A 20,794-nucleotide genomic window follows, 5' to 3' on the forward strand; every position below is an offset into this window, starting at 1 on the left:
TTTCAGGAGCCACAGAAAGGAGAAGCTATGATTAATGAACTAATCTTCAAAAATTTTACCATCTGGGTATGAGTGAAGACACATTATTTGGATAATAAATGAGGTCTTAGAATTATTCTGTTACTGGTACAGCAGCTTTAACTAGCTTTTTGGGACCCTAGTCTATTTGGATGCACACCTTCCTAGACCTGGAGGGAGGGGGAGGGCCTTAGACTGCCTTCCTTAAGGAGGGAGGGTGAAAGATGAGGGTGAGTGGGGGAACAGGAGGGAAATGGGAGGAGGGGAGAAAGTGTAATTTATGAATGGAAAAATAAAAAATAATAGTTACTATTTCGTTATGTAGAATTTTGTCAAATTTCCAAACATTAAAAAATTGGTCTTTCCAGTGTGGAACTCACTCAATAAGTTTTTCTAAATCAATCATCTTTTATAAAGTTCTGTGCAAATGCAAAAAGAAGAGAAAATATTGTATAACATATACTGAATGTTTCTTCAGTTTCTTGTTCTGCAGTGAGGTAAGGCTTTGTTTTTACCATTAATCATGTCTAACTAAATGCTAGATCCTGTTGAGGAAAAAATAATCCATCTCCATATTACAGAAAGAAACCAGGAGTATATGTTATTACTGCTTTAAAACATTCACACTCTTTATAGTTTATTTGTTCTACTCAAATGCCCTCCCAATTCAGAGTGTAAGGTTGGTGTGAGAAACTCTGTCTAGACCAGGGACACCTGGCCACAAATATTATAGAATAAAAAGTTAATGGGTAATTCTGAGTGAGAAATGGTAATAATGAGAGAGAAAATGTCTTAAAACCCCAGCTGGCCACATTACCAGAGGGTCAAGTGTGAGTTTGGAATGACTGGATCATCCCTATGAGATTTGCTAGGTGGAAATGAAAGGGTAGACAGTTTTAGGATGTAAACCTTCTCAGACCACTGACTCTATGAATAAAGTGGATGTAGAGATCAAATTTTCCCTTTGCTCATTGTATATTTCTTTGTTGTTCCTGTGTTCTTGTGAATACCTGTATATATGTGTATGGCTAAATTTGTGTATGTGTGTGTGTGTGTGTGTGTGTGTTTGTATTTGTATGTGTTAATGTGTTTTTATTGTCATTGTGTGGATGAGTGTTGTTGGACCATAGAGTCCAATCACTGAGGAGGCTTCTCCCCAAGAAACCATCTCTCACATCACAGCTGAAGCATGAGGATTTTATTAATTCTATCATGACAGGGCCTCTCAGGATTCGAAAAGGCAGAAAGACCCTGAATGGCTGGTACAGGCTATTTTTAAAGGAAAAAAAGACAGAAGGAAGGAGGGTGTCTGGGAGTTGTTCTATAACTATTATGATTGGCTTATTCAAAAGGGCTATTACCAATAATTGGTTGGAGAGTGGTTGCCAGATCAGATAAGAGGAAACATCTGAGGGTCACTTTGCCCCTTTCCCAGGGACTGAGTCAAAAAAGTCAACACTTAAGGGTTATCTCGCCCCTATTCAATAACTGAGTTTTATTTGGGGAACATTCACAAGGACTCAGGGAGATGATGGAAAGTTCCCAACATTTCAGTACACATGTGGGCAATTGTTAGGTCCTTGGTTCCCTGGAGGCGGGGAGGAGCATTACTGCTGAGAGGCCTCAGAGTTGTCAGAAATGGCTTCAGAGTTCTACAAGTTTCTGTGTGTTTTGCCTTTGTTTGTATGTGTATGACTTTGGGTATGTGCTCACTATGTGGCTTAATAGAAATTAATCAAATCTAAACTATACATAGACATTTGACCAAATCTTTCCAATAGGATAATAGTTTCTGGCAAAGGAACTTAAGACAAAGTTCTGGATATTAGCAGAAACCCTATAATGTATGAGTGACAGATTCATGTGTATAATTATGACAGAGCCCACTAAACCATGTGCTGAAAATGTGAGCATTCATCTAAAGAAATGCCTCATTTTAAAGGAAGGTACACGCTGAAAGAATGCAGAATGCCAAGGCCCGTGGAGAATTCTGAGACTGCAAACTCTGACTGGACTGTTGTAAACGCAACCACAATCGAATTGAGAGTTGAGCACTATTAGGAGAGACATCAATGTGTATGCATCATAGAGAAAGTTGTGAGAATGATGTACAACTTGCACCGAGTGAGTGGGACCCAATGAGAATGGGGTCTTTTTTTTATGCTTCTTGTTGCTCATTTGATTTAGGACCATATTGTTGCCCTCATGCAGAGTTTATTGTGTATAACCATGTCCAGCAACAGCATACATGTCTCAAATGTGAAGTTTTGGCTGTTGCTTAGACACTTGAGAATGGGTGAGGGATTGACATATAAATTTGTTCAAGCTGTACATGATGGCACAGGCCTGAAATCCCAGTATTGAGGAGGGTAAGCCAAGAGTATTGAAAAGAGGATGGAAGAATAGCCTCCCGTGTAATTTCCATGCCAGTCTAGGCTCTGTAAAAGAAGAGGCAGGGAGATCATTCAATGAATACTTGAGATAATAGACTAGGCAATGTGTTGGTCCATGGTCCTCTTCCTTCAACAAACCTTCTCATGAGTTTCTTTGGATGGCTTCCATCTAGCTGACATTTGAAACTGATGGTGAATGTGGGTTTTTTTTTTTTTTTTAGTTTTTTAATGACTGATAAAGACATTCTGCTAATGTCAATGGAAATAACTGTGTGTGTCACAGACAGTAAATGTTTACATACAATTATTCTGTGCAGGATCCTCTCCAGAGCACTCTCTGTGTATATAATGTCAGGAAAAACAGAATCCTAATGATTAAAGGATTTAGGTATTGCTAATCTCGACATTTGATGATACCCAGAGACATTAAGTAACTTTATAAAAACATTTGCCTGAGCAGGAAATTTGCTTCAGAAGTTAAGAGCACTTAATGCTCTTTCAGGAAACTTAAGATGATTCCCAGATCCTTCTTTGAGTGACACACAGAAGCCTGTAACTCCAGCATCAGGGGATCCAAGTGCTCTTTTCTGGGTTCTGCATGAAACTGTACTCATGTGCACAATATAAAAGACACAAATACACACAACTAACCCTCCGCACAAATGTAAACACTCACATGCGCATAACTAAAAACGAAAATAAAACTATAAAAAAAAAACAGGCAAGGAAAATCAATAGTGTTTCAAGGAAACCCACTCTGAGCATTGGGACCTGACCTAAAGCAAGACTCTGCTAGTGTTGTAAGAAGCACTGATCGGGACTATGGAAGACACACACACACACACACACACACACACACACACACACACACAGAGAGAGAGAGAGAGAGAGAGAGAGAGAGAGAGAGAGAGAGAGAGAGAACTGTCCCTTTTAAAGGGGTAATTGATCTGTAAAAGATTTATAAACACAGAGTTTTCAGGATTTCCTCAAAAGAATTCTGCTTTGAACATGTAGGTAGCAGCCACCCCAGTAGGCAGATGGATTGTGAGTCCCAGAACAAGATAGAGTGTGAGAAGGAAGGCAATGATTATGATTAATATGTCTCCTTTTCTGATTCAAGAGAAAGTAAAAATGCATACACTGACATATTTTTTTTTTCAGTTCTGCCAGTTTTCTCTATAAGATCTTAGAGAACAGAGAGTAATGGGGAACATTCTGGAGAAGAACACACCTAGGAAATCTTTACACAGAGAAGAAACTCACATTATTACCTCTCTCTCTCTCTCTCTTTCTCCTCTCTCTCTGTGGGGGGGGGGGTGTTCAGCCTTAGAAAGATGGAAGGCTATTGAGTGGGGTCAAAGCTGTTAAGCCTTTTAAGTTGTGCTTGAGTGTATGTAAGGTCTTTGCTTTTAGTTCCAAGAAAAAATTGTGAAGAGTTCTGAGTGACACAACTCTCACAAGAATGAGCAGACCTAGGCCAGCATACTTCCACAAATTTGTGCTTTGATAATTGATGAAGGAGACAGTCATTATTCTCAGAAGCAACTTAGAAGAAAAAGATAAATGTTGAGATTGTCAGCTTAGCATTCCTGCATTCTTTGCTCTGCATAACCACAATGTAGAGAAGACAGCACACCTCTTATTAGTATCTCAAATATATTTTTCGAATAGGAGGCAAAATTCTTATAAAGGAGGAAAATCTATTTGGAAAAAAACTCAAAATCATTAGTAAATTTGAAAATATTTCAACATCTGTGTGGTAGTGGGGTGTCTGTGTGCTTATGAAAGTGTATACAGATGTGTCCATGTCAGTATGTACATACATGCATATGGAAACCAGCTTTACATTAAGTGTCTTCCTTCATCTCTCTCCATCTTGTTTTCTGAGACAGGCTCTCACACTAAAGACAGACTTCAACATTTTGGATAAGCTGTCTGACCAATGTGCTCCAAACATCCTCCAGTAACTATTCCATACAGTACTTGGGTTGTAGGATTATGCCACACCACACTCAACTTTTTATATAAAAGTACAGAATCCAAATCTGGGTTCTCATGTTTACATAGCAACCACTTTACTGACTAAACCATTTCTTAAGTATGATTATATTAATTATTAATTCTATGAAATGTACATTAATTACAGCAAATGTTTAATGGGGATTTTTGTTGTTATGAGGAGTTTTGGGATGGAGAATCATTGAATGAACTTGACTCAATTTAAAGAATTCCAAACAAGTCAGAATTTGGGAGGTTGAGACAGGAGGATCAGTAAGAGATCAAGACTAGGCTGTGTTAGAGAATAAGACCTTATGCATATGCAGTAGTTTGAATGTATGTGGTCCCCCTCCTAGTTCTTAGGGAGCAGCAAGTGTAGCCTTGTTAGAGGATGTGTGGTTTTATTGGAGGAGGTTGGATGATGTATGACTTTGATCCACACCTTGAGGCTGGAGGGCACAACTTTAATTTAGGCCACCCTTTTTGTTTTGACTCATTGTGGGGGAAGGCTTTGAGGTTTCATATACTCAGGATACCAACCTGCATGTCAGTAGCTTCCCTGTTGCCTCCTTAGTGTAGTAGTTTCAGCTCCAGCATCACCCCTACCTGCACACCTACATGTTTCCTGCCATGATGATAATTGACTGAACCTCTGAAACTGTAAGCAAGCCCCCTCATTTAAATATTTTCTTTATAATAGCTGATGTAGTCAAGATGTCTCTTCACAACAATAAAACAAAACTAAGATAGTCTACAAAAGCACAACAAATCTAACCAAACATGTGTACTAGTGACTCATGAGATACTAGCAGTTTTTCCTAGCAGCTTTAATGTATATATGATTGCTGTGGGACAATGGTCTGTACCCTGTCATCTGTATTTTAATAAAATGGTGATTGGCCAGTAGCCAGGCAGGAAGTATAGGCGGGGGTGACCAGGCAGGAAGTAGAGGTGGGACAACGAGAATTCTGGAAAGAAGGAAGTTTCAGTTTCAGCTGTCATCATCCAGACACAGAGGAAGCCAAACAGCAAACAAGATGTGACTGCCTTGCAGAAAAAGGTACCCAGCCACATGGCTAATACAAACAAGAACTGTGGGCAAATATAAGAGTTCATAAGAACCCTGAGCTAATAAGATAATTATTTTATTAATGTAGGCTTTTGTGTGTTTATTTGGGACTAACGAATGTGCAACCTCCTGGGACAGAAACCTCAGTCAACAACAGCCAGCTTTGCCACTGTAACACCTACCTAAAGTAATCAGTTTACCAAAAGGAAAAGTCAATGGTGGTTCACAATTTTGAAGGCTCTAGTTTGTTACTGACTGATTAGCCTGCTATTTTGGCCTGTGATGAGGCAGTGCATCCTGGTTGGAAAGCGATGGTGGTGTAGCCTACTCATTTCTTGGACACTTAGAACACACAAGGAGAAGGTGAGAGATCAGCACGCCACAGTTCCCTGTGAGGAACATCCTCCAGTCACCTGAATCCTCCCACTAAGCCCCACCCTGAAACTTTTTAACCCTCTCAATGTGCCAACAGATGCCACTTTACCGAATTCATCTACTCTTCATGTCTTTGAGAGCCACATCTGGTCCCTCAAGAGCTATTTCAGACTGTGGGTAGGTAGTTCCTTGACTTCTTGGCTGAAACAAACTGTGACTCTATTTAGAGTAGTGAATGTTGCCAGTCAGAGGCGTGAGAGTTGCAGCAGTGACGACTAGCGTTCAAGTGTCAACCACCAGAAAAATTAATTCTGTAGTGGACATTAACCAGGTCTGATGTGGGAGTGTCATATATCAATCTGTTGATTTCATTGGTTAAGGAATAAAGAAACTGCCTAGGCCCCTTGATAGGCCAACCCTTAGGTAGGCGGAGTAAACAGAACAGAATGCTGGGAGAAAGAAGCTGAGTCAGTGAGTCGCCATGGTTTCCCCACTCCAGGCAGATGCAGGTTAAGATCATTCCTGGTAAGCCGGCTCGTGTGCTACATAGAATAATAGAAATGGGTTAAATCAATATGTAAGAGCTAGCCAATAAGAGGCTGGAACTAATGGGTCAGGCAGTGTTTAAAGAATGTTTTTTTAACTTTTTATTTATTTATTTATTTGACTTTATTATGTTTGTTGGTGTGAAGGTGTCAGATCTCATGGAACTGCATTTTTCAGACAGTTGTGAGCTGCCATGTGGGTGCTGGGAATCGAACCCGGGTCCTCTGGAAGAGCAGTCAGTGCTCTTAACCTCTGAGCCATCTCTCCAGCCCCTCAGGCAGTATTTAAAAGAATACAGTTTCTGTGTAATTATTTCGGGTATAAAGCTAGCCGTGCAGGCGGCCGGGTGCTGGGGACACAGCTCTGCCGCTCCTACATCAACACATGTCCAGGCAAAACCTTAAAGACCGTTGACTCTGGAAACTGTTATTCACTTTTGCTAAAGCAGCTTGATGTCTCCCTAATACCTGAATTGTTGTCTGTAATCTCATGTGATGTGTTTATGTAATCTCATGATTACATCTCAATCGTGGACACATATATCTGTGGGTGGCTAGAAAAATAACTTTTCATTTATCTGTATAATTTTAAAATATAGAAAATATACTAGATCTAAAAGACTGCTTTGTATCTTGCTCAAACTGCATAAAATTAGCTCACTTTTACCTCAGAACAAACTCAAATTGACTAAATGTTTCTTGTAAATAGATCATAAGTTTACAACTAGACAGCTATATACAAGGTCAAATTCTCAGGTGTCTAACCAAGGTTACTTCACAAAGCACTCTAAGAAAAGCATGCCAATTCTTCACTTGCCAAGTCTTGCTGGCAAAAGACCTAGATCTCAAAGTTTGTCACTGGGCACTGAACCACCAGGCACTGATTGCCATTTTACTACTAAAACCTTGAATCCTAATGTTGCCATAGTAAATATAACATAGTAAATATAAGCTCCCTATAACTTACCCTAGAAATATGCTTTTGATGAATGAGAGATAACTCTTGTAATTTTTTCATTGCTTCAAGTCTCCCTTAAGAAGAGATTTTTAAGGCTAGAAGTGAAGAAGCTATGTACGATTAGAATTAGGAGGAGGATTGGAATAGAGTCAGAACAACAAAAAGACGTGTGGAACAGCACACATGTGAGTGACTTCATGTGACCTCACTTTGCTGTACTGTAGCAACTGATCTGAACCCTGAAGAGGACCTTGAGGCTTGACCCCAAAGGCCCTTGTTAGAAGGTATATCAGGCACAGCTCCAGGAATGCAGTATACACTGACAATTAGAACAGGTTTATCTGACTGGTTACATGGAATGTATATTTCAGTAGAAGAAAAAATTTAAGAAGCAGACACATCTCACTCATGAACATTGATGCAAAAATACTCAATAAAATACTGTAAAACCAAATCCAAGAACACATCAGAAAAATCATCTACCATGATCAAGTTGGCTTCATCACAGAGATGCAGGGATGGTTCAACATATGAAAATGTGTCAATGTAATTCACCATATAAATAAGGTGGAAAAAACCACACATGATTGTCTCATTAGATGCTGAAAAATAAACCTTCTCCAAAACACAACACCCCTCATGATAAAGATCTTGGAGAGAGAGGAATATAAGAAACATACTTAAATATAATAAAGCAATATACAGCAAGCTATCAGTCATCATCAAACTAAATGGAGAGAATCTCAAAAATCAGGAACAAGACAAGGTTGTCCACTCTCTCCATATCTATTCAACATAGTGTTTGAGGTAGAGCAATAAAACACCAAAAGGTGATCAAGGGGATACAAATCAGAAAAGAAATGAAACTCTCACTATTTGCTTATAATATGATAATTTAGATAAGTGGCCTCAAAAATTCTACCAAGGAAATTTTACAACTCATAAACAGCTTCAGTAATGTAACAGGATAAAAAATTAACTCAAAAAGCAGTAGCCCTCCTGTACACAGATAATAAAGTGCTAAGAAAGAAATCAGAGAAACATTACCCTTCACAATAACCACGAATAGCATAAAATATCTTGGCGTAACTCTAACCAAACAAGTAGAAGGCCTGTGTAACAAAACACAGGCCTTTAAAACTTTGAAGAAAGAATTTGAAGAAGACACCAAAAACTGGAAAGATTTCCCAGTAGAGCTCTTTGGTAGGTGGAATTAATGTAGTAAAAATGACAATCTTACCAAAAACAATCTACAGATTCAATACAACACCTATCAAAATCCCAGAAAATTCTTCACAGACTGCAAAAAAAAAAAAAAAAACAGTACTCAACTTTATATGGAAAAACAAAAGACTTAAGATAGCCAAAACAACCCTGTACAATAAAGGGATTTCTGGAGGCATTACCATCACTGACTTCAAACTCTACTACAGAGTTGCAGTACTGAAAACAGTCTGGTATTGGCATAAAAACAGACAGGACCAATGGAACAGAATCCTTTATGTTGTTGTGATAATTACCATGAACAAAAGCAATATAGAGAACAAGAAGTTTGAAAGGTCAATTTCAGTTTCCACTTCACACCCCAACACTGGTAGAAGTCATGGTAGATACTGAAACAGCGACCACAGAGGAATATCATTTACTAGCTCTCTCTCTGGCTGACTCATTGGCTCATGCCTACTAGCTCTTCATATACCCTAGACCCTCCTACCTAGGATTGCGATATGTACAGTGGACTTTGTCCTCCTATAGCAATCAGTAAAGAAGGCAAATTCTCACAGATATGATATTATTCGATCTTATGAACATGATTCTTTATTTCAGGTTATTTCTTCTCATGTAACAGTTATATTGTGTCAACTTGACAATAAAACCAAACCAGGAAATCAGGTAGCTATAAATGAAGATAGTTGATGTCTATTAAAATCAAAGTCTGAAATGTAGAAGAGGTGGGTAGAAGAGGCCATGTCACAGTGAGTCGGTGTGGAAAATCTGAAGGATGTGGAATCTGTGAAGATAGGAGTCTCCTATAGGCCTATAGCAACCTGCAGAGGTTACGTGAGGCAAAGAAAGATAGAAGCCCTGTTGCACAAATTCTAATTGTTCTTAATAATAAAATTCCAGAGTCAGATATCAGAATAAATGTCGAAAGATCAGAAAAGCAGAGCAGTCAACCACCAGTTCTTACCTCTACTGAATCTTCAGATCACAGGGTAGATCCTGTCTCTATGCTATCTATGAAGCCTCAGACTAAATACTGTCTCTTAAAAGCTCAGACTGAATTTTGAGCTCCTGTCTCTTCCTGCCTTATGTTACTCTTTCTGCCCAGCCTTATCACTTCCCATCTCTACCTCCCTGTGCTGGGATTAAAGGTGTGAGTTACTACAACTTGGCTTTGTTTCTCTTTTAGACTGGATTAACCCTGTGTAGCCCTGGGAGTAGCCTCGTGAGAACCTTGGACTCACAGAGGTCCCTTGGCCTCTGTCTCCTGAGTGCAGATTAAAGATGGGTGCCATCATTTCCTGGCTTCTATGACTAACTAGTGTAGCTATTTCTGCATTCTGATATTCAAGAAAGCTTCATTTGATAAATCATAAACAAAACATCACTTCAAAGCCCTATCTTTTAACTTCCATAGAAGAGTCAGTCTGTCTCTTTTATTTTAGTTTTGTGACACTCTTGTCTAATCACATTATAAGAACTGTTAGAAAATGTATTTGCTTGGGGCTTAAAATGGAAGCATTAACTTTGAAGTATCTTGTTAATGAGTTACTAATACAGTAATGCATTTCAAATTATTCCCAAGTCTATTTTTAAACTTTTAATGTTAGTATGCTGTGAAGGAAAATAAGATGTATTAAGTTCAATGATTCTTAATACACAGACACTCCTCTGTACACTTCTTTCAGATCAAGAGAATACAAACTGTAAAACATTGCAGCAAAGCTTCTGAAGTGCACAAAGATAAGACAGCACATTTGCATTCACTTAACAAGTACTAAATTTTGATAATGTACATTTAAAGGAAGCTAATTGGATGCGCATGATATCTGCCAAATCCATAATATTCAAAAGCCAATCACCTCACCGTGTCTAAATCCCTTGGTGTATGTGTTCTGGCCTGTGTGTACTGTGTGTGTGTGTGTGTGTGTGTGTGTGTGTGTGTATAGTCTAGTATGTGTGTGCCATGTGTGCAAATGGATGCCAGAGGGGTGACTTTAAGAAGTGAGTTCTTACTCTCCAACTGAATGAAGCAGAATATCTCCATGATTCTGCCACCTTATGTTTTCAGGTTACCTGGCTTGGAAGCTTCCAATCAATTCCCCTGCCTCCATTTCCTATCTCCCCAGAAAAACACTGAGATTTCAGATGCCTTCCAGGACATCAGGTTTTCGCATGTGTCTCAGGAATCCAATTCAGATCACCAGGCTTGTATGTAGAGCGATTTTACCCACTTGAGCCATCTCCCTGGCTCCTCACAAAACAGATTAATCTTCTGCTGTGTAGTCAACAAAGAGGGATGCTAGTATAGCTCAGTGATAATCAGGCCTGGTGCTTAGTAAAAGTGCAGTGGTTCTAAGTAATCATGATATAAATTATTGCTGAATAAAATAACTTATGAATCAGTGTGCATGGAAAGTTCAGTTTTATCCACACACGAGAAGAAATTGCTATTCTAGCATTTTCATGGGTTTTGCTTGATTTATTCTTATGATTCCAAAAAGCAGGAAAACTTCAGCCTGTGACTATCACTCAAGAGAAAACCCTTTCAACTGCAGATAGAACTTATTACCATCTCCGTGAGTTCAGGATTTACTGAAGATATGCAGAGTGCTATACATCTTCTACCAAGCTATGTAAATAGCTGCAAAGAGATGTTACTGGATTGGAGGCATTTTACAGTTGGTGACCACATTATTTCAAAGGGGCTCAGGTCACCACAATACCTGTGCAGCTTGGTATGTGGCCTGTGTTAGCACTAAAATGCAAATCTTCCCCTCTAACACATGGTGCAGAAGGCCGGCCACATGGTGCCACAGAGCTGCTGTAAAACAGTGTGAAGCTCATCTGAGAAGAAGGAACCATACCAATTCAATTTAAAGTTTGAATTTTCTCATTATTTTATTTTTCTCTGCTGTTATTTTGTCTCACCCCAGTGTTTATGTGAAGCCAACCACATTGGTAGTCTCTGAGGATGCTCCTGGAGAGGTGCCTGCCTCTCTGGAGAGAAAAATTGAACTACATAAGAAATCAGGAAACGGAAAGTATTCCAAGAATAGTCACTGGTTAAGGTCATTTTTTTTGTATTTATTACATTTCAGAGTTTTAATATTCTATTAAAAATGCCAAAGAAACCCCCAACACACATACTAATATCATTTGGTATATCTAAATGTACATTGCTGAACCCTCTTGCTTTCAGTAGGAGGGCATAAAAACTCAGTCACACAGAAGCTAATGAATTTTTAATACTTCATCTAAAAGACAGGAAATCCAGATCATTTCTGCCTGTAATTCTGTTAGGAATCCTTAGGAGATCTCTCCTCTTAGTACCAGAGTGTTATCTTAATCTGAGGCCTGGAGAGGCACTTGACATTCATGTGCTGTCAGTTGCAAAGACCAAGGGGTAATGAAGAGAAGCATAATATTTCTAAATCATTGTTGAAAAGAGAATTGCTGTCTTTATTTTGTTAGGTTAATTATATAAGGCCAGTCTCGAGACTTAAGAGTCAGCTCAATTAAAAGTGCAAGTGGTTATTTTTCAATGTCATATCAAAATTAAAGAACTGATTAAAAATCATCAGTTGTTACAGCGTGTTCTCTCTAAGAACATTCTCAAATCAAGAGAAAGTTTTAACCCCTAAAGGTGAAATTTCAAGCACAACAAGACACCAGAGCAAAAGCATTCTATTCAGCAAGCATCCCTGCATTATGTAGCCAGAGATCACAGCATTACTGTAGTGCTAGATGCAGAGGTCCACCTCTGAGAGACTGCATCATTGAAGAACATCCATGGAAAAGGAAATCTTAACACTTTTAAGAATAAGAATTCATACAAGAAGAAATGATGTATGATCTTCAACAGAAATTATTATTTTCTACAAATGCTTTAGAAACTGACAGGTTTCTAAATACAGATAATAGAGAACAGTCGGTAGATGATAGGCAGATAGGTGATAGAAGTTTTATTTAAATATATATATATATATATATATATATATGATACAGAGATAGATGTATTAAAGCTGTATATATATTTTTACGATCTGTCTGCATTCGTTTATGTCGTTACATTTTGGCGTCCAACGTCAGGCTATTTTGCCCCCGACTCAAGCGCATAGCCCTCTAGCTAACACAGCACGCTTCCGGGTGCTGTTTTTTAGTTTGTGACTCGGGCCCCAGTGCCTAGTCTGAGACACACTCGGCCACATATTCTGCCTGCCTTGGCTAAGTTTGCAGCGGAACACCACTGCCTGAATTAACAGAAGCTCAAGTACCTGCGTTTTTGCAACAAAAGCCGCCACAGTGGCAGATGTGGTCTGATACAAAGTGACTTGGTCTGGTGGTGGTGGTGCACGCCTTTGATCCCAGGACTCGGGAGGCAGAGACAGGCAGATGTCTGTGAGTTTGAGGCCAGCCTGATCTACAAGAGCTAGTTCTAGGACAGGCTCCAAAAACACAGAGACCACCACTGGGAGGAACAGATCATTGCAGGTAAAGAATTTTTCTTTTATAAATAAAATGTCTGAACACGTTACTATTCAAGAATTTAACAGTTTTTTTAATTGTACCATGTGGGAGATTTTACAAGAGGTGTCTATCACCCCACATCTATGGATCCTTCTGGGATTCGTAGTTTTCATTGGCACTAAATGTTTTGATAATAGAAATATGATAAAGTCTTTACGAGATGAATCCAGGATTCTTAAGGCAGAGATTGAACACTTAAAAACAATTGAAAATGACAACAATCTTCTCAAGAATCAGTTTGAAGCTCTCCAGGCTGATGTTAAGGAGAAATTCATTACTATGGAAGAGGGAACAGCTGATTTGGATCATAAGCTTCAGTCCAATTCAGAAACATTAACTGAGAGAATCAAAACTGCTGAATGTGACAGTCGGATTTTGTCTAAAGCTTATGACAGATTGGCGGAAAGATTGTCAATACAAGAAGGCATGGTTTATGCCATAAAAATTATGTCCAAAGATGAGATGTTATCTCTAATGGACAAACTTCATACTTTAGAATCTTCAATGAAGGCTTTGGAACATAATTCTGGACAGGAGATTCAGACATTGCAGAAGGCAATGGTGAATAGAATTAAAAAGATTGAGGAATTTCTAAATTCTGATGAAGAAGAGCAAAGGGTAGAAAGGCAAATTTTAACTACATCTGTGGGTAAATCTCTCTGGGACAATTTCCACAAAGCTCTACCTACAGCTCTACCTGCCTTTCCAGTAATAACAACAGAGAAGGTGATTGGTTCCAGGAACCCTAGGGTCATCAAGGAGGATACATGGGAGCCTGTCTGTATGAATGACTTCAAGAAAATCAAACAGGCTGTCATGACTTTTGGGATGCAAGCCTCTTTTGTTAAAGAGATGCTAAGATCTTGGGCCACAACAAGCAGAGCAACCCCCTCAGACTGGCTCCAGCTGAACTCTGCGCTACTTGATAGTGGACCGCAATTGAAATGGAAATGCTTATTCAGGCAAGAGGCTAGACTTTTAGAACAACAGGAAAAAGCGAAGGGAATTGACATTTCCCTAGATAAAATTTTAGGTGAAGGGCTCTTTTCTGACCCTCAGGAACAAGCTAATTTGGATGAAAACACACTCTCCATGTGTACTATGGCAGCCTTAAGGGCATGGGACAGGGTACAAGACCCAGGATAGAGAATGGAGTCATTTGTCAGAGTGAAACAGGGTCAGAGAGCCCTTTAGTGACTTTTTACAAAGACTAACTAAGGCTGTACAAATAGGGATATCTGACCCAAAAGCAAGAAATATAATGATTGAGTCTTTGGCTTATGAAAATGCAAATGTGGAATGCAAAAGGATTTTGGGCCCTTTAAAGCTCAGATCAGCGCCCTTGGAAGAATGGGTCTTGCATACACTCAATGTTGATACATTTGACTATGGCACTGAAGCATGGGTAGAAGAAGCAATTTCCAATGGTAAAAGGAGATACCAGAATACCAAATGTTTTAATTGTGGTAAAATGGGTCATATGAAAAGGAATTGTAGACAACGGATTTTCAGAAATAATAATAATAATAATAATAATAATAATAATAATAATAATAAATAATGCATCTTTCCTACTATTCTCTTCTGATGGTAAAATGTAGATCTGTTTTGCAACACTGTCGTCCTTTTGATTATAATAATTTTATAATATAGTTTGAAGTCAAAATATACAATTTTTCTGCTTTTTTGATTTTTTTCAAGATTGTTTAAGGATATGTGTGTTATAGCAAAGCCTGTGTATACCACAGGACTTCAGAAGCACAGAGGGAAATTATTTCTATTTGTGATATTATAAACTTCAATGTACAAACTGCTAAAGTTGCTACCAAGAAGAGATTAAATCTTATTTTAAAAATTCAATAAAGTTGCAGGGTACAAAATAAAAAAAACAAAAAATAAAAAGTGTTGTCATGATCAGTTTATTATGCTTATGTTCTTCTGTCAACCTGCCTACTTGCCTGCCAAATTTTTTATTTGGATACCCCCTATCCTCAAGCTATAAAAACCTCCTCTTGCACATGTCCAATGCTGAACCCTACATAGACAGACAGCCTATGAATACGAATAAAAAAATCTTGCTTTAATTATCTGCTTGCTATAGTTGTTTAGTTTTGTTTGTCTTTTACCTCTTTGGGGATCTACCATCCAGCTCCCCCCAAAAATATGGAGACTTATTCTTACTTACTAATGCCCGGCCTTAGTTTTATTTCTAGTCAACTTTTCTAACTTAACTTAAGCCTTTTCTCTTCTTTTACATCTTGCCTCTAGGCTTTTTATCTTTCTTTATTCTTTACATCTTTCTTTATAACTTCCTGTGTGGCTGAGTGTCTGGCTCCTGGCATCTTCCTCTCCTCCTTTTCTTGCTCCTCCTCTATTTTTAAGTCCAGATATCTCCTCCTATTTTTTCTCTTTGCCTGGCAACTTTGCCTAATCCTCTTTTGCCTAACTATTGGCCTTTCAGCTCTTTATTAGATGAATCAGGTGTTTTAGGCAGGCAAAATAATACAGATTTACAGATTTAAACAAATGCTACATAAAAAAGTAACACATCTTTGTATCTTTAAAATAATATTTCACAGCATAAATGAATGTAATACATTTTACACTACTATTCCACAATAGGTTGCTTTAACTAATTGCTAGCTTTAATGAATTTGGTTATGATGATTTGGGTCAGTCTTTCTCCTCAAATTTTTAAGATTCACACCACAGTTACTGAGCTGTTGCTTCTCTCTTAATTTGGGTGTGAGACTATCAAATTTCAGTCCAAATTAGAGAGGGAGGGAAATTTGTTAGCCTAGGTGAAAATCATAAATCTTATTTATTATTCATAGGAATCTACTTGTTTCCCACTGGTAAATAATTTTAGACTATTTTAAGTCTGAATAATTTTCACAATTTTGTAATATTTGTTTTATCAGATCTTCCATTAGTTTCATTGTTGTTCTGGAAGACTGTTTCAAAGCCCTTAGTCTGCCATCATGTAAGCTGTCAATGACTTTACTTCTTACTCAGGCTATTGAGGCTGAAACGGTTGGCAAAAATAAACAGCATGGATCTGCTTTTCATGATCATTTTAATTTGTCTATAATTAGGAGGCAGAGAGAAATAAATGTTGGCTTCACTGAGGTTTTTTTTTTTTCCTTTTAAATCATTGAAAAATAACATTCAGTGCTGTCTACATTTGGTGTAGGTTCCCTCAACAGATAAACCTCTCTGGAAATAGCCTCCATGACATATCCAGAAGTGGGTCTCCTAAATGATTCTAAATTCAGTCAATATTACATCATAAGTATAAAACATGATTATTTTCTTTTATGAAATTGCCAAGTATGGAAATAAGTGTGCCTCTTGGTCTATTTCTGTTTCTTGTGCCTTTTCTTGTGCTTCATTCTTTGTTTTGTCATATTACAGTGTGCTTTTATTATGTTATGTTATATTCCTTTTATAGCCTGAAAGTTGGTGAATTCAGATGGGAAGAGAGCGGGGTAGGATCTGGGAGTAATAGACTGAGGGGAAACCATAATCAGAATACAAAAACAAAATATCCATATTTGATAAAAAATAATCTTTAAATATGTGAAATAAAAAAACAAAATAGCCATATTTGATAAAAATAATCTTTTAAATTTATGAAATTAAAATATAATTACTTAATTTCTCTTTTCCCTTTTTTGGAATATTATCTAAGACTTTTTATTGACTTTTTTTTAGCTCCACTTTTTTTTTCTTCTCCCCTCCCTGTCTCTCTCTTCTCCTTCAACCCTCTCCCAAAGTCCCCATGGTCCCAATTTACTCAGAAGATCTTGTCTTGGATCTGTGTATGTCACTTTTAGGGTCCTCATGGTTGTCTAGGTTCTCTGGGATTGTGATTTGTGGGCTGGTTTTCTTTGCTTTATGTTTAAAAATCAGTTATGAGTGAGTACATGTGATAATTGCTAACTCTTACATCTTAGTTTAACCCATCTCCATTAATTTGTGCATCACCCTGAGGTCGTGGCCTACAAGCAAAGTTTCAGTGCCTCTGTCTCTGGTGGTTGCTCCATGGCTTCTCTCTGACTCAGCCTCCTTTCTTCCAGCATTCAGTTTAGCATTCCCTGACTAGCTAAGTTCTGCCTTGCTATAGGTTCAGAGCAGTTTCTTTGTTCATCAATGGTCATCACAGCATACAGAGAGAAATACCACATCAATGGTTCAGATATTCATCAATCTATCAATACTTCCTTTTCCTCAGGCCAACAGGTAGAATTGATGGTCTGATTCATCTATTATTATTAATTCATAAATACTTAAATATTGTTTCAGATTCTACTTATAGTCTAAAATTATTTCTAGCAATAGACTCATATATGTACATTTTAACATCCCTGGTTTTATTTCAGAAGTAAATAAACAAGTTAATGCATTAACCTGCCTTGATTTTACTTCAACAGAAGAAAACTGGGAAGGGGTATACATCTGTCATTGCAGACTGAGCCACAGAAATAATATGGATTCCTCTCTGATTTTTTCAGCTTTAGGCCATGAAAGAACAGGAGTGGAGGGTGAACAGACAGTAGAAGTCTCTAGAAAGATAACAAACCTACAGCTAAAGGGCAAAAGGGGATATTGATGACATCATCAGAAATCAAGTCTGACCACTAGGGGCCTTGTGAAGGCCCTGCATACCAAAGAGAAGTTATTCTTTGAAGTACACAGAGCCCTATGCCACAGAGAATTTCTTTCTGGTAATGCTAGCTGCTTTGATTAATGCAACTGTGGTGAGTGCATGCATTGGTTTTATGCTCATTTGGTTCAACTTGAATATGGGATGAATCCAGTTGCTGTTATCCTTATTAATGACTGTATTTATTACTACTAGATCTTAGGACTGTAATAGATTAATTCATCTGAAGAAGAGATCATGCTTAATTTACCCTTGGTATTTGAATCACTTCCTGTTTGCATAGGACATCATAAAATTTGTATTCCTACTAAAGACAAATACGGACATGCATTCTACAAGATACCAGAACTGCTAAACTTATGGGTCTCTTTCCAACCTATTCTCCAGATTTTTCTGATCAATACAATAATTTAAACAATAGCACTGGGTGCAGTTTAAACCTCTGTTCTTGGTGCAGAGTGCTACACACGGTGCTTTCATTGTTCTAATGTTATTCAAGTATGTTGATAATTTACTGATGTATATGATACCCATGCATAAAATGACAATCGTATTTATCTAAATCTCAAATCAATAGCCTTTTGATATGCTGTAAAGAACATGCCTGACTCTATAGTGAATGTAGGAGCCATTATTCTACATTTAAAAAAAAAACAAGTTTCTATTTACTGTAAGAATTGAGTTCCTCTATTTCCTGTAACCTGACCTTCCCCAATCCATGATCTTGATTTGGTTTTGAGAGCAACCTTATCCCCCCTCACTCTCCCTGACCCCTCCCTAATCACATAGTGTATGGTCACGTGATTTTTAAAAAAATTTCCTTATATCCTCATTGTCTCCCTTCTGTAAAACTACTATTTATTCCTTAAAAGAGGTACAGTACAAGAGGTAGATTAAGGGCTGCTTTGTTTAATCTGACTTAGGAGGCACTAGCTGGCCAGATCTTGTGTACACCACAATAAAAAACAATTTGGCTCAAATTGTGAGTAATTAAATATTAAAAAAAAGAGATGCCAGAACATGGTCTAAGAATGGGGTTGAATATGATTTCTGAGTGCTTGTGAGAAAAATCCAAGAAATAAATACAAAGTTTAGTGACTGCAGTTTCTTCGAAAACATGAAATTATTCTTAGGTTACGTTCCCATGTCCCTCTTGGGTAAAGCGGACAGGAGTGAATTTATCTCAGATTGTTCAATACAATTGATGGTTATTTGGTGTGGAACAATTGCTCATATTCTGTCAATTATATTTTAAAGGAATACTGATTAGCCAGTAGTCAGGAAGAAAGTATAGGCAAGACAATCAGACAGGAAATAGAGGCAGGTCAAGGAGAACAGGGGGAATTCTGGGAAGAAGAAAGCTCATTCCTCAGGAGTTTTGACCTGACCAGAGAAGAAGCAAGATGCGACTGCTCCGCTGAATAAAGTACTGAGTCACATGGCTAACATAGACAAGAATAATGGGCTAATATACATTATAAGAGTTAATAAGAAGCCTGAGCTAATGGACCAATCAGTTTATAACTAATGTAGAACTTAACTACTGTGGGAATTAGGCAGGACAGAAACCCTGACAACAAATGGCACCCAACGTGGGGCAATGTTCTCTTAATGGGATCCTGTAAAAATTAAGTGGTAGTTGAACTGTTTTCTTCCTCAATGCATGTATCTTATTTAATTGAATTACTAATATTTTTCTAGGCCATGAAATTTTAATAAAATGTTGAACATTTCTTTTTGATTTGTTTTTCATTAAGTTTTCCATAAGGTCTCTTGGGGTATGTTGGGAGTGACTAAGGAAGACACCCGGAAGGTAATCAACAATACATAGGTATGAACAGGAACATGGCAGTGTAAATCTGCCTTAGGAGTAATACTAAGGCACATAGTGGTTAGGACTGATCCACAAACTCAAATTCAGAACTCAAATTCTCACTGTAGGCATTCCACTTCAAGCCCTTTTTATCTCTTGCTGACCTGTTGTTGGACATCATGATCTGCATAGCTCCCATTTGAGCTAGTAGTATTGTCTCACCAGTGTAGATACTTCTGCTCCTTGGGATGCCCTGCTTCTGCTTTATGTCATCTTGCTGATTGGAGCCTTCACATGTGTAGACCATTTGTCTAGTGTGATTCTTTCTCGTGACTTCTTGGGGTCATTTTGTGATTTTTAAGTTATTTTTTGAATGTGGATGAGCACCTGATGCTATAAAACCAAGAGAGGACACTCAATGGCAGTTTTCAAGATATATATTCTCTATGAAGAGATATTGCTCCCTTGCTTTAAACAAAAGAGTTGATGAAGCTGTATCTGAATTCCTCATTCATTTTAAATTCCAATTGTAGTTGCATAATAGTCCTATGTGTGTAATAGTATTGCCTCACAACAATGTATGAGTCAAAAATCCCAGGGTTGGTCAATGAGAGATAGATTCTAAATTTAAATAAGCAAAAAAAAAAAAACCATGAACAGGGAGGGGCACATAGTCAGCATTTATCAAGGGAGTGATTGCAAGCATTACTTGATGAGTTTGGATGGTTGATGGTTCAGGTGCATGGGCAAAAATCATGCTGATATAACCAGGGGGCACTAGACCACAAGAAGGTGGTATAAAGAAGACAAAGTCTTTGGTTGTCGGTTTGTTTGGGTTTTTATAAATCAAGTAGAAATACACAACCTGAAAATAGTGAACTGGAAGTTAATAATTGCTGATTATAACTCTAGATGTCTAAATACATAGGCAGTAGGAAGGGAAACTGCATTTGTTTATAGTGGCCATTGGAAAAGTGGTGTTCTGTGAGCCAATCTAAACTGCAGAATGAACAGGCGGAGACTGAATTGCATGGGCAGGCACTAACCCAGAGGAATGTATTTAAAGAGCCAGATGGTGCTGGTGCTGGTGCTGGAATGTTCACAGTGTGTGTTGGTGGAGAATATTAAGTGACATTATTAGCATTGGAATAAAAAAGCACTGATTATGGTATAGATAATATGTGTTTTAGCCAGGAAAGAGAAGC

The sequence above is a fragment of the Microtus ochrogaster genome, unplaced genomic scaffold (assembly GCF_000317375.1).
Source record: "Microtus ochrogaster isolate Prairie Vole_2 unplaced genomic scaffold, MicOch1.0 UNK14, whole genome shotgun sequence".
Lineage (NCBI taxonomy): Eukaryota > Metazoa > Chordata > Mammalia > Rodentia > Cricetidae > Microtus > Microtus ochrogaster.